The sequence below is a fragment of the Odocoileus virginianus genome, unplaced genomic scaffold (assembly GCF_023699985.2).
Source record: "Odocoileus virginianus isolate 20LAN1187 ecotype Illinois unplaced genomic scaffold, Ovbor_1.2 Unplaced_Scaffold_15, whole genome shotgun sequence".
Lineage (NCBI taxonomy): Eukaryota > Metazoa > Chordata > Mammalia > Artiodactyla > Cervidae > Odocoileus > Odocoileus virginianus.
The window spans coordinates 1,745,309-1,758,183 of NW_027224277.1; the positions used below are offsets into that span (position 1 = coordinate 1,745,309).

The 12,875-nt window shown below is 42.7% G+C and overlaps 1 long non-coding RNA gene across 1 annotated transcript in view; it reads right to left on the reverse strand.

Moving 5' to 3' along the window:
* Positions 1 to 2,166: 2,166 nt before the first annotated feature.
* LOC139033534 (uncharacterized) overlaps positions 2,167 to 12,875 on the reverse strand; it is a 34,428-nt gene continuing 23,719 nt past the window's right edge. Inside the window, exons 2-3 of the long non-coding RNA XR_011486082.1 lie at positions 4,794 to 4,902; positions 2,167 to 2,494 (exon numbers count right to left, since the gene is read on the reverse strand). This is a non-coding gene — a long non-coding RNA (uncharacterized lncRNA). The remainder of the gene's footprint in view (positions 2,495 to 4,793; positions 4,903 to 12,875) is intronic.

Genomic DNA, 12,875 nt, shown 5'->3' on the forward strand with positions numbered 1-12,875 from the left:
GTCTGTTGTTCCATGTCCAGTTCTAACTGTTGCTTCCTGACCTGCATATAGGTTTCTCAGGAGGCAGGTCAGGTGGTCTGGTATTCTCATCTCTCTTTCAGAATTTTCCACAGTTTATTGTGATCCACACAGTTGAAGGCTTTGGCATAGTCAATAAAGGAGAAGTAGATGGTTTTTCTGGAACTCTCTTGCTTTTTCCACGATCCATTGGATGTTGGCAATTTGATCTCTGGTTCCTCTGACTTTTCTAAAACCAGCTTGAACATCTGGAAGTTCACGGTTCATGTATTGCTGAAGCCTGGCTTGGAGAATTTTGAGCATTACTTTACTAGCATGTGAGATGAGTGCAATTGTGTGGTAGTTTGAGCATTCTTTGGGATTGCCTTTCTTTGGGACTGGAATGAAAACTGACCTTTTCCAGTCCTGTGGCCACTGCTGAGTTTTCCAGATTTGCTGGCATATTGAGTGCAGCACTTTCACAGCATCATCTTTCAGGATTTGAAATAGCTCAATGGAATTCCATCACCCCCACTAGCTTTGTTCGTAGTGATGCTTTCTAAGGCCCACTTGACTTCACATTCCAGGATGTCTGGCTCTAGGTGAGTGATCACACCATCGTGATTATCTGGATCGTGAAGATCTTTTTTGTACAGTTCTTCTGTGTATTCTTGCCACCTCTTCTTAATATCTTCTGCTTCTGTTAGGTTCATACCATTTCTGTCCTTTATTGAGCCCATCTTTGCATGAAATGTTCCCTTGGTATCTCTAATTTTCTTGAAGAGATCTCTAGTCTTTCCCATTCTGTTGTTTTCCTCTATTTCTTTGCATTGATCGCTGAGGAAGGCTTTCTTATCTCTCCTGGCTATTCTTTGGAACTCTGCATTCAAATGGGTATATCTTTCCTTTTCTCCTTTGCTTTTCACTTCTCTTCTTTTCACAGCTATTTGTAAGGCCTCCTCAGACAGCCATTTTGCTTTTTTGCATTTCTTTTTTCTTGGGGATGGTCTTGATCCCTGTCTCCTGTACAATGTCACGAACCTCCATCCACAGTTCACCAGGCACTCTGTCTATCAGATCTAGTCCCTTATATCTATTTCTCACTTCCACTGTATAATCATAAGGGATTTGATTTAGGTCATACCTGAATGGTCCAGTGGTTTTCCCAACTTTCTTCAATTTAAATCTGAATTTGGCAATAAGGAGTTCATGATCTGAGCCACAGTCAGTTCCCAGTCTTGGGAACTCTATACAGCTGACTGTATAGAGCGTCTCCATCTTGGGCTGCAAAGAATATAATCAATGTGATTTCGGTGGTGACCATCTGGTGATGTCCATGTGTGGAGTCTTCTCTTGTGTAGAGTCTTCTCTTGTGTTGTTGGAAGAAGGTGTTTGCTATGACCAGCTCGTTCTCTTGGCAAAACTCTATTAGTCTTTGCCCTGTGTCATTCTGTACTCCAAGGCCAAATTTGCCTGTTACTCCAGGTGTTTCTTGATTTCCTACTTTTGCATTCCAGTCCCCTATAATGAAAAGGGCATCTTTTTTGGGTGTTAGTTCTAAAAGGTCTTGTAGGTCTTCATAGAACCATTCAACTTTCAGCTTCTTCAGCGTTACTGGTTGGGGCATAGGCTTGGATTACCGTGATACTGAATGGTTTGCCTTGGAAACGAACAGAAATCATTCTGTCATTTTTGAGATTGCATCCAAGTACTGCATTTCAGACTCTTTTGTTGACTATGATGGCTACTCCATTTCTTCTAAGGGATTCTTGCCCACAGTAGTAGATATAATGGTCATCTGAGTTTAATTCACCTATTCCAGTCCATCTTAGTTCACTGATTCCTAGAATGTCGACATTCACTCTTGCCATCTCCTGTTAGACCACTTCCAATTTGCCCTGATTCATAGACCTCACATTCCAGGTTCCTATGCAATATTGCTCTTTACAGCATCGGACCTTGCTTCTATCACCAGTCACATCCACAACTGGGTACCGTTTTTGCTTTGGTCCCTTCATTCTTTCTGGAGTTATTTCTCCACTGATCTCCAGTAGCATATTGGGCACCTACCAACCTGGGGAGTTCCTCTTTCAGTGTCCTATCATTTTGCCTTCTCATACTGTTCATGGGGTTCTCAAGGCAAGAATACTGAAGTGGTTTGCCATTCCCTTCTCCAGTGGGCCACATTCTGTCAGACCTCTCCACCATGACCCGTCCGTCTTGGGTGGCCCCACACGGCATGGCTTAGTTTCATTGAGTTAGACAAGGCTGTGGTCCTGTGATCAGACTGGCTAGTTTTCTGTGATTATGGTTTCAGTGTGTCTGCCCTCTGATGCCCTCTCGCAACACCTACCGTCTTACTTGGGTTTCTCTTACCTTGGACGTGGGGTATCTCCTCATGGCCACCCCTCCTGACCTTGAACGTGGAGTAGCTCCTCTCGGCCCTCCTGCGCCTGCGCAGCCGCCACTCCTTGGACGACAAAAGACTACACGGAGCCTATTATACAAAGTGAAGTAAGTCAGAAAGAGAAACACCAATACAGTATATTAATGCATATATATGGAATTTAGAAAGACAGTAATGACAACCCTATAATGCAAGACAGCAAAAGAGACACAGATGTAAAGAACAGACTTTTGGACTCTGTGGGAGAAGGTGAGGGTGGGATGATTTGAGAGAATAGCATTGAAACATGTATATTACCATATGTAAAACAGATGACCAGTGCAAGTTCAATGCATGAAGCAGGGCACTCAAAGCTGGTGCTCTGGGACAACCCAGAGGGATGGGGTGGGGAGGGAGGTGGGAAGTGGGTTCAGGCTGGGGGTACAGGTACACCCATGGCTGATTCATGTCGATGTATGGCAAAAGCCACAATAGTAAAGTAATTAGCCTCCAAGTAAAATTAATTTGAAAAAAAAAACACGACTACATGAAATGTATATGAAATGCTCATAATGGGTTAATCTATAAAGACAGAAGGGCTTCCCTGATATCTCAGCTGGTAAAGAATCCGCCTGCAATGTGGGAGACCTGGGTTCGATCCCTGGGTTGGGAAGATCCCCTGAAGGATGGAAAGGCTACCCACTCCACTGAGAATTCCATGGACTATACAGTCCACGTGGTTGCAAAGAGTCAGACATGACTGAGTGACTTTCACGTACCTACTTAACTGATAAAGAAGAGAGGAAACTGGTGGTCACCAGCAGCAGGGAAACTGGGGGCATCTGGGGTCTGTTTGTTTCCAAGGGCTGCCATGACAATTACTACAACCTGACAGCTTAAAACAACAGAAATGTACTCTCTTCCGGTTCAGGAGGCCAGAAGTCCAAAACCAAGTGTCGACATGTTTGGTCCCCTCTGGGGACCCTGAAGGAAAATCCCTTCCATGCTGCTCTCCTGGCCTCTGGTCGCTGCTGGTGACACAGACACTCTGGCTTGAAGGGCTTTGTAACTCCAGTCTCCACCTCCATCTTCACACTGCCTCCTCTCTGTGTCTCTGCATGGTCTTTTTCTCTTAGAAAGACACTCATCACTGGCTTTAAAAACCCTAATCCAGAATGATCGTATCTCACAATCCTTATTTTACTGACATCCACAAGGACCCTCATTCCAAATAAAGTCAATTTTTGAGATTCTAAATGGACATATCTTTGTGGGCCACAACTCAACCCACTCCTGGGGTGCTGGCAATGGGGTACAGGGTTCCTTTGGGGCATGATATGTGAGAGTTGGATCATAAAGAAAGTTGAGTGCTGAAGAATTGATGCTTTTGAACTGTGGTATTGGAGGAGACTCTTGAGAGTCCCTTGGACTGCAAGGAGATCCAACCAGTCCATCCTAAAGGAGATCAGTCCTGAATGTTCATTGGAAGGACTGATGTTGAAGCTGAAACTCCAATACTTTGGCCACATGATGCGAAGAACTGACTCATTTGAAAAGACCCTGATGCTGGGAAAGACTGAAGGCAGGAAGAGAAGGGGATGACAGAGGATGAGATAGTTGGATGACATCACTGACTCAATGGACAGGGAAGCCTGGTGTGCTGCAGTCCACAAGGTCACAAAGAGTTGGACACAACTGAGTGACTGAACTAAAAAACTAAATTCTAAAACTGTTTAGATGGTGATGGTTGCACAACTTTATGAATATACTGTAAGCCACTGAACTGTATACTTTAAATGGGTGAACTGTATGGTGTGTGACTTCTGAGTAAAGTTATTATTTTGAAAAAAGAGTCACAGGAAACTCCCAAGTGGTCAGGACTCTGCACTTTCACTTCCAAGGACCCGGGTTCAATCCCTGGTCAGAGAACTAAGGTCTCACAGTCCTTGCAGAGCAACCAAAAAAAGAGGCACAGTACATTAACACACCTGCTATTACTCAACTGTAAGAAACAAATCTGTTTCTTCATGGATCCATGAGTGGTTCAAACAAACAAAGCATTGCCTCACTCCACACATCTCTAGCACATAAGGCTCCTGAGAAATAGAGCTGAATATCCTACTCAAAAAGGGTTTTTGAAAGAGAAAGGTGGTTGGTTAGCAATGTCATTTCAAAGTCCCCTAGAACTCAAAGATTTATCACAGTAGCAGTTGAGTATGACTTCCCAAACCAAACTGAGTATGAAATCAGTGTAAATTTGTACTGTATTTTTAGAAATCAGTGTTTAGATGTCCTTGAAAGGAGAACAACTTTTCAGCAATGTTTATCTACGACTCACTACATGACATAAATACTACACACATGAGGCCAGAGCCTGAGATTAAGGTTCAGATATCAGAATATCCCTTACCTTGATTCGACCCTTTTCTGTAGAGCCAGGACTTGTGTGGCCGTCAGGTTTTCATAGAGTAGAGGCATATGATGTGGTCTTCCATGCTTTCAGAATGTCGACAAAGGCTCTGAAGAGAGGAAGGCCCACCGTGAGTCTGTACCCTTGAAACTCCTGCTGATGTCTGAAAAAACTGAGTACCACTTCAGATGCCACTCCTGCTTGAGAGCCTCCCTGATGCCTTGGGCGTGGCTCTCCTCCCTGTGTACTCCAGCGATACTTGATAGATTCCTCTCTGCATGGCCTGATTCAGGATAAAGCATCAACGAATTGCTTAAGTACAAACCTAATAAAGTATGTTTTACAGAAAATTATGTGGAAGCCACCAAAGAAAACTTAAACTGTATAGCAGTCATGCTGAAAAGATAAGAAGAAACAGGCGAAATTAATTTCAATAATATATTTTCTTTAACCTAATATGCTTATGAACCGTGGTGTTGGAGAAGACTCTAGAGAAGACTCTTGAGAGTCCCTTGGAAAGCAAGGAGATCAAACCAGTCAATCTAAAGGAAATCAGTCCTGAATATTCATTGGAAGGACTGAAGCTGAAGCTCCAATACTTTGGCCACCTGATGCAAAGAGCTGACTCATTAGAAAAGACCCTGATGCTGGGAAAGATTGAAGGCAGGAGGAGAAGGGGACAACAGAGGATGAGATGGTTGGATGGCATCACTGACTCAATGGACATGAGTTTGAGCAAGCTCTGGGAGATGATGAAGGACAGGGAAGCCTGGTGTGCTGCAGTCCATGGGGTCTCAACAGAGTCGGACACAACTGAGCGACTGAAGAACAGCAACAACAACATACCCCAAATATTATCAAGACAATATGCCATCACCATAGAAAACTTTAATGAGGTTTTCTCCTTGATTTTTTTGGCTAGGCCATTCGGTATGCAGGATCTTAGTTCCCTGACCAGGGGTTGAACCTGCACCTCCTGCAGTGAAACTGCAGAGTCTTTAACCACCTGACTGCCAGGGAATTCCCCCAAACAGCTATTTAACACAAACAAAGGCTGTAAGAAAGGTGTGTGTGAGGAAGAGTTCACCAGACCAGGAAGTTTGGGAAAGAGAACTGCTCAGTGTGAGAAGATAAAATCAGAGATGTGGATGGGATCCTAGCAGTCATATGAAGTCCAGTAAGTCATGGCAGGGAGTTTGCAGTCTGTTCAAAGTGCAGAAGTATAGTGGATTCTGTGACTCTGTCTCTCCCTCTGGCTTTCTCTGCCTCTGTCAAATAGATACAGTGAATAGCACGTAGAGTCCTGAGGGGGCCTCTTGTTTCTTGGGGACCCCTGACTGACACAGTATAAACAGAGTGTAGAACCAAATTGAGACAAACCAATTAGGTTTGGGTCATCAAATAATTAATCAAGGAAAGAACAACTTCTTTGAACACATAAGAGTAATATACAACTAACTGTTTTGATGTGTTGCTATAGAAGTGAACATTTATACAAAATTTAAAAGATTTTCCTGCACTCTAGCTCACACAGCTCATTTATCCAATTGCATTTCATGTGAAGTCTAATGTCTACTTGGATGCCTTCTGGACTATTATGGTGCTGATTAATGAGACTTAATTTTATAAAATACTTCTTGATGACAGCCTGAACCAAAAGGCTCAAGCCAAAAGGTTTTGCTTGATGACAGCAAACCAACTTGAAAGGTCAAGTGCTTTCCTAATGTCTCTTGGTGACTCATGAAAGGTAAAGCCACACTAATCCTTGCTCTCAATCAAAGTTGCAGGAAAGAGGGACAGGATAATTTCCTGCAAGCATGTCACCATGTGAGCCAAGTAACTGGTGACCTGGAGGGGCTCAGAGTTACTGTATTTGAAAAGCAGTTGTTGAAGAGACTCATAGTGGAATTCATAGGAAGCTTCAGCAGAGGCTGAAGACCTGCACCACAGATTTAAGCAGAGGAATTTTCTTTTCTAATTATACTTTTAATTATACTTTTTTATACTTTTTAGTTTTGTTTAAAAGATTCAGAATGACAATTTAAAAAAAAATTTTTTTAATTTAATTTTCAAGAATGACAGTTGTCCCATGCCTCATCTTTGTCAGAGTTTCCACTTTACAGCAAGTATATCTGGAAAGTTATAAGGAGAAGAATTTAAAAGGAAAACTATTCCTTCCCACCTCCCTTTCTGTAATTCTTATCCTACTTCCCACTTTTAGTCCATCCTTCTTAAGATATGTTGACAGCTTATCTCTGGGATTTCATTTATTCACTCAACAAACAGTAAAGCACTACCCTTATCCTTTCAAAGCTGCCTGTGTCAGTCGTGACTCTTGGTTATAAGCAGCAGAAACCAACCCAACACACAGGCAAAGAATACTATGGAAGAAATAGATGGGAGGAGGAAACCTAGGTATGGGAAATGGATAGGAAATAAGGCAGTCATGGAGGGCCAGCAAGAAGGAAGACACAACCATTTTCAGCAGAAACCACTGGTCCAGGTGCCGCCACCACAGAAGACCACTGTCACCACGAACAAGGCCCAACCATCTCACCCTCTTGTGTCGTTAGCTCAAGATTCTGCGTTCCAGGTGGGAGAAGTGATTGGCCAAGCCAGGTCCCGTGTCCATGCTCTAATGTCTGGAGACAAGGAAAGTGTTTCTGGCCCTTTCACGTTTTCACAGGGGAAGTAAACTCTACAAAGGCAGCGTGAGGGGGAGCTCAGAAATAGGAAGGAGTGTGGCAGCCAAAAGCAACTCCACACTTCTGTGCATGAGGCACTGACTCTGTCCTTAAGACGCCCTCAGTCTTGAAGGAAAGACACACAATAAACAGATGAAACCCAACACAGAATAATAAACACGATCAAGAAGAAGTACAGTGCCAAGGCTCAGAGCACAAACTCTGCAGACAAGTGGTTACATCTTGGTTCTGCTGGGTGTAAGCTGCATGACCTTGAAAAGGTGGTTAACCTCCTGTTGCCTCGTCACTTGCAAAGAAAAGTTAATATTAGTAATCTACTCAGAGGACTGCTATTAAATAAAGCATGCAAAGCAATCAGCATAGTGGCTGGTACATAGTAACACTTCAGTACATATTGGCAATGATTATTACTATAAAGGGCAACAGGGACTCTATTAGAATTGGCAAAAAGTCCATCATTCACTCATATAAAACATGGGCTGTATCTGTTCTAGAAAATGGATTCATTTTAATTTTGTCTTTGGAAGCAGATAGGTAACTCTGCCTAAAACAGGGACATAAATTATAATCATATCTTTCCATCTTTTCCCCAGTTACTCATTTAATGTATAGAAAAAAAGGGCTAGGTAGGGTGGAGACAAGTCATAATGTTTGCATCAGATTCTTGAAAAGTTCAGCAACTTCAGAAACAAAGTTGGCACCTCCACACTAGAAGGAAGGTATGCAGAAAGAGCTTTTAAGAATGATTATGTTGAGGGAGGAACTGGAATTGCATACATACACCTGAATATGGAACCAGAGGAACCAGGGATCAAATTGCCAATATCCGTTAGATCACTGAAAAAGCAACAGAATATCAGAAAAACACCTACTTCAACTTTATTGATTATGCCAAAGTCTTTGACTGTATAGATCACAACAAACTGTGGACAATTCTTCAAGAGAAGGGAAGACCGCAACACCTTACCTGCCTCCTGAGAAACCTGTATGCAGGTCAAGAAGCAACAGTTAGAACTGGACATGGAACAACAGACTGGTTCCAAATTGGGAAAGGAGTACGTCAAGGCTGTATATTGTCATCCTGATTATTTAACTTATATGCAGAGTACATCATGTGAAATGCTGGATGAAGGGCTGGATGAAGCACAAGCTGGAATCAAGATTTCCAGGAGAAATATCAATAACCTCAGATATGCAGATGACACCACCCTTATGGCAGAAAGTGAAGAGGAACTGAAGAGCCTCTTGATGAAAGTGAAAGAGGAGAGTGAAAAGGCTGGCTTAAAACTCAACATTCAAAAAACTAAGATCATGGCATCCAGTCCTATCATTTCATGGCAAATAGATGGGAAAACAATGGAAACAGTGACAGACTTTATTTTCTTGGGCTCCAAAATCACTGCAGATGGTAACTGTAGCCATGAAATTAAAAGACACTTGCTCCTTGGAAGAAAAGCTATGACCAACTTAGCATATTAAAAAGCAGAGACATTCCTTTGACAACAAAGATCCGTCCAGTCAAAGCTATGGTTTTTCCAGTAGTCATGTAGGGATGGGTGAGAGTTGGACTATAAAGAAAGCTGAGTGCTGAAGAATTGATGCTTTTTGAACTGTGGTGTTGGAGAAGGCTCTTGAGAGTCCCTTGCAAGGAGATCCAACCAGTCCATCCTGAAGGAAATCAGTCCTGAATATTCATTGGAAGGACTGATGCTGAAGCTGATACTACAATTCTTTGGCCACCTGATATGAGGAACTGACTCATTGGAAAGGACTCGGATGCTGGGAAAGATTGAAAGCAGGAGAAGGGGATGACAGAGAATGAGATGGTTGGATGGCATCATCAACTTGGTGGACACGAATCTGAGTAAGCTCTGGGAGTTGGTGATGGACAAAGAAGCCTAGCGTGCTTCGGTTCATGGTGTCTCAAAGAGTTGGACACGACTGAGTGACTGAACTGAACTGAACTGACCTGAATATAGATGTCCAAAGAGGTTGCCTGAAGTTTCAAAAATATTACCACCCTTTCCCTGGCCCTCCACCCATTGTCTTGCCATTAACTAATATTCTGGGATTGTTTAAGAGATGAGTGTTTCTCCTGATGGTTCTGCAGGCTTGTCCTTTGATCTCTGTCAAGTCAGAGAAGTTTTACACATCTTGGTTTCATTCTCCAAAGCAGTGCTGTCCACTAGAACTTTCTGTGAGGATGGAAATGTTCTATATCTAATATGTGGCCTCTAATTAGTGAGCATTTGGATGATGGCTAGTATGACTGAGATACCAAATTTTTAGTTTTGATTATTTTTAAAGCAATATAGACAATGTGGCTGATAGTTACCATGTGGCATGGTTAATTCCATGTGTCAACTTGACTGGGCTAAGAGATGCCCAGAGAACTGGTAAAATATGATTTCTGGGTGTGTCTTTGTGAGAGGGTTTCTGGAAGAGATCAGCATTTGAATCAGTACATTGAGTATAAAAGATCATCCATACCAACATGCTGCTGCTGCTGCTGCTACTAAGTCGTTTCAGTCATGTCCGACTCTGTGCAACCCCACAGACGGCAGCCCACCAGTCTCCTCTGTCCCTGGGATTCTCCAGGCAAGAACACTGGAGTGGGTTACCATTTCTTTCACCAACATGAGTGATTGGCAAATAGAACAAAACAAGCAGAGCAAGGGTAAGTGACAGCACTGCCTTTAGGGTTTTAGAGCAAGACTCTGACATCCTCCACTTTTAACTACCCTCCTTTAGACAAAGAGCTCTTGGTTGCTACTGGGCCTTAGTGCAGACTGAACACTTGACTGTGGGTCACCAAGTTACCACATGACCTGAGTAGCCCATCATAAAATGGAGGTTATTAATATCTGACCCAGCATGCCATAATGATGGGTGTGCATAGCAACACTCCATCATCAAATGTAGGTGATACATAAGTGATCTGTCCTAAACAGGCCCAGAAGGCACAAGTAAGTTACATGACAAAGTGGCCCAAATGCCTGTGGTCCCCATTGCTGCTACGTTGTCTTGTCTCTCCCAGCCTGTGCTTCATCATTTCATGGGGAGTTCCCTATGATCAATTGGCAGGGAAAGTACAGACTCAGACCTGGCTTATAGATGGTTCTGTAGATCTGTCCAGCACCTACAAGTGGACAGTTGCAACACTACAGCCCCTCTCTGGGACATCCCTGAAAGATGATGGAGAAGGGGAATCCTCCCAGTGGTCAGAACTTCCTGCAGTGTACCTCGCTGTACACTTAGCTTGGAAGGACAAATGGCAATACTGCAATTCTATATCAATTCATGGGCTGTAGCCAGTGGTTGGGCTGGATGGTCAAGGACTTAGAAGGAACGTGATTGGAAAACTTGGGACAAAGAAATTTGGGGAAAGAGGTATATGGATAGGCCTCTTTGAATGGGCAAAAAGTGTGAAGATATTTGTATCTCATGTGAATTCTCACCAAAGAATGAACTCAGCCAAGGGGAATTTTAATAATCAAGTGGATGGGTTGACCTTTTCTGTGGATACCAGTCAGCCTCTTTTCCCTGCCACTCTTGTTATCACTCAAAGGACTCATAAGCAAAGTGGCCATGGTGGTAGGGATGGAGGCTAATGCATGGGCTTGGAAATATGGACTTGCATTCACTGAGAGTAACCTGGTTATGGCCAATAACTGCCCAGTCTGCCAGAAGCGAGACTATACTGAGCCCTTGACATGGAACCATTCTCTGGGGTGCTCAGTCATCTGCTTGGTGGCAGGTTGACTACACTGGACTGTTTCTATCATGGAAGGGGCAGCATTGTGTATTTATCACAATACAGGGAGACCTCAGAGATACTGTGGGTTTGGTTCCAGACCTCTGCAGTAAGGTGAACATCACAAAAAAATTGAGTCACATGAACTTTTTGGTTTTTCAGTGCAAATAAAAGTATGTTCACACTATATTGTAGTCTTTTAAGTATGTAACAGTGTTATGTTTTTAAAAATATTTACATTAAATGCCTTAATTTTAAAATTAAATGCCTTAATTTAAAAATACTTTATTGCTAAAAAATGCTAACCATCATCTGACAACACAGGGTTGCTACAACCTTCAATTTGTAAGAAACCAGTATTTGCAAATCACAACTGAGTGAAGTGCAATAAAACGAGGTGTGCCTGTAGATCCTCTAGATATGGATTTGCCTTTCCTGAGCCCACTGCTTCTGTACATGGACTTACAGGATGTTTTCTCCATCACCACAATATTCTACACGCACTTCTGATCAAGAACCTCACTTTACAATAAAAGAAGTACAGCACTGGGCCCATGCTCATGGAATGTATTAGTCTTATCATGTCTCCACCATCTTGACGCAACTGATTTGAAAGAATGGTGGCATGGCCTTTTGAAGACTCAGTTACAACGCACACCAAGTAGCAATACATTGCAGGACTGGGGCAAGGTTCTCCAGAAGGTTATGTAAACTTGGTAAAGCACTTACTACATGCCTGGGATTGTGCCAGACCTGAGAGGTGGAGGCAGAAAAAAGCAGACCTTTTCCTGGAGGAGCTTATGGTCTAGGGAGAGAGGTAGCTGCAAAATGGGTGGGGTTACAGTAGGAGGGAAGGAAGCTCAGGGAGAGAGGGGTGGCAGGCACCGATCCTGGGGAGCCCGGTACACACATCCACCAGGGTCTTTCCTCTTTTGACTTCAGAAAACCAGTTTTCCCCCCAGAAACTCTTCAATTAAGAACTAAGAAAACTGTCTACAGGATTTAGTTGCATTGCTTCATTGTTATGGTCACCACACATAACCTTACATATTCTTTTAGAATTAAAACGGAAAAGTGAAAGTGTTAGTCGCTCAGTTGTGTCCAACTCTTTGCGACCCTGTGGACTATAGCCCACCAGGCTTCTCTGTCCATGGAATTCTTTAGGCAAGAATACTGGAGTGGGCTGCTATTTCCATCTCTAGGGGACCTTCACAACTCAGGGATCGAACCTGAGTCTCCCACATCGCAGGCAAGTTCTTTACTGTCTTAGCCACCAGGGAAGCCCAAAAAAATCTTTGTTAGGCTACTCTTGAAAAATACATTTGGCCACCACTGTCCATTTCATCCATGCTTCCCATTGAAGGTGGTTAAAAAATACAAACTTCCAAAAGTTTATACCTTTTTAAGGTGGTCAAAAGGTACAAACTTCTAGTTATAAGATAAATAGGTCCTGAGAATGAAAGGGACAGTACAGTGACTATAGTTAACAACTGCATTGTGTATTGAAAGTTGCTAAAAGAGTAGATCTAAAAGTTCTCATCACAAGAAAAAAATGTTACCATGTGAGGTGATGGATGTTAATTAAAATTATTACAGTGATCATTTCACAATTTAGACATATAT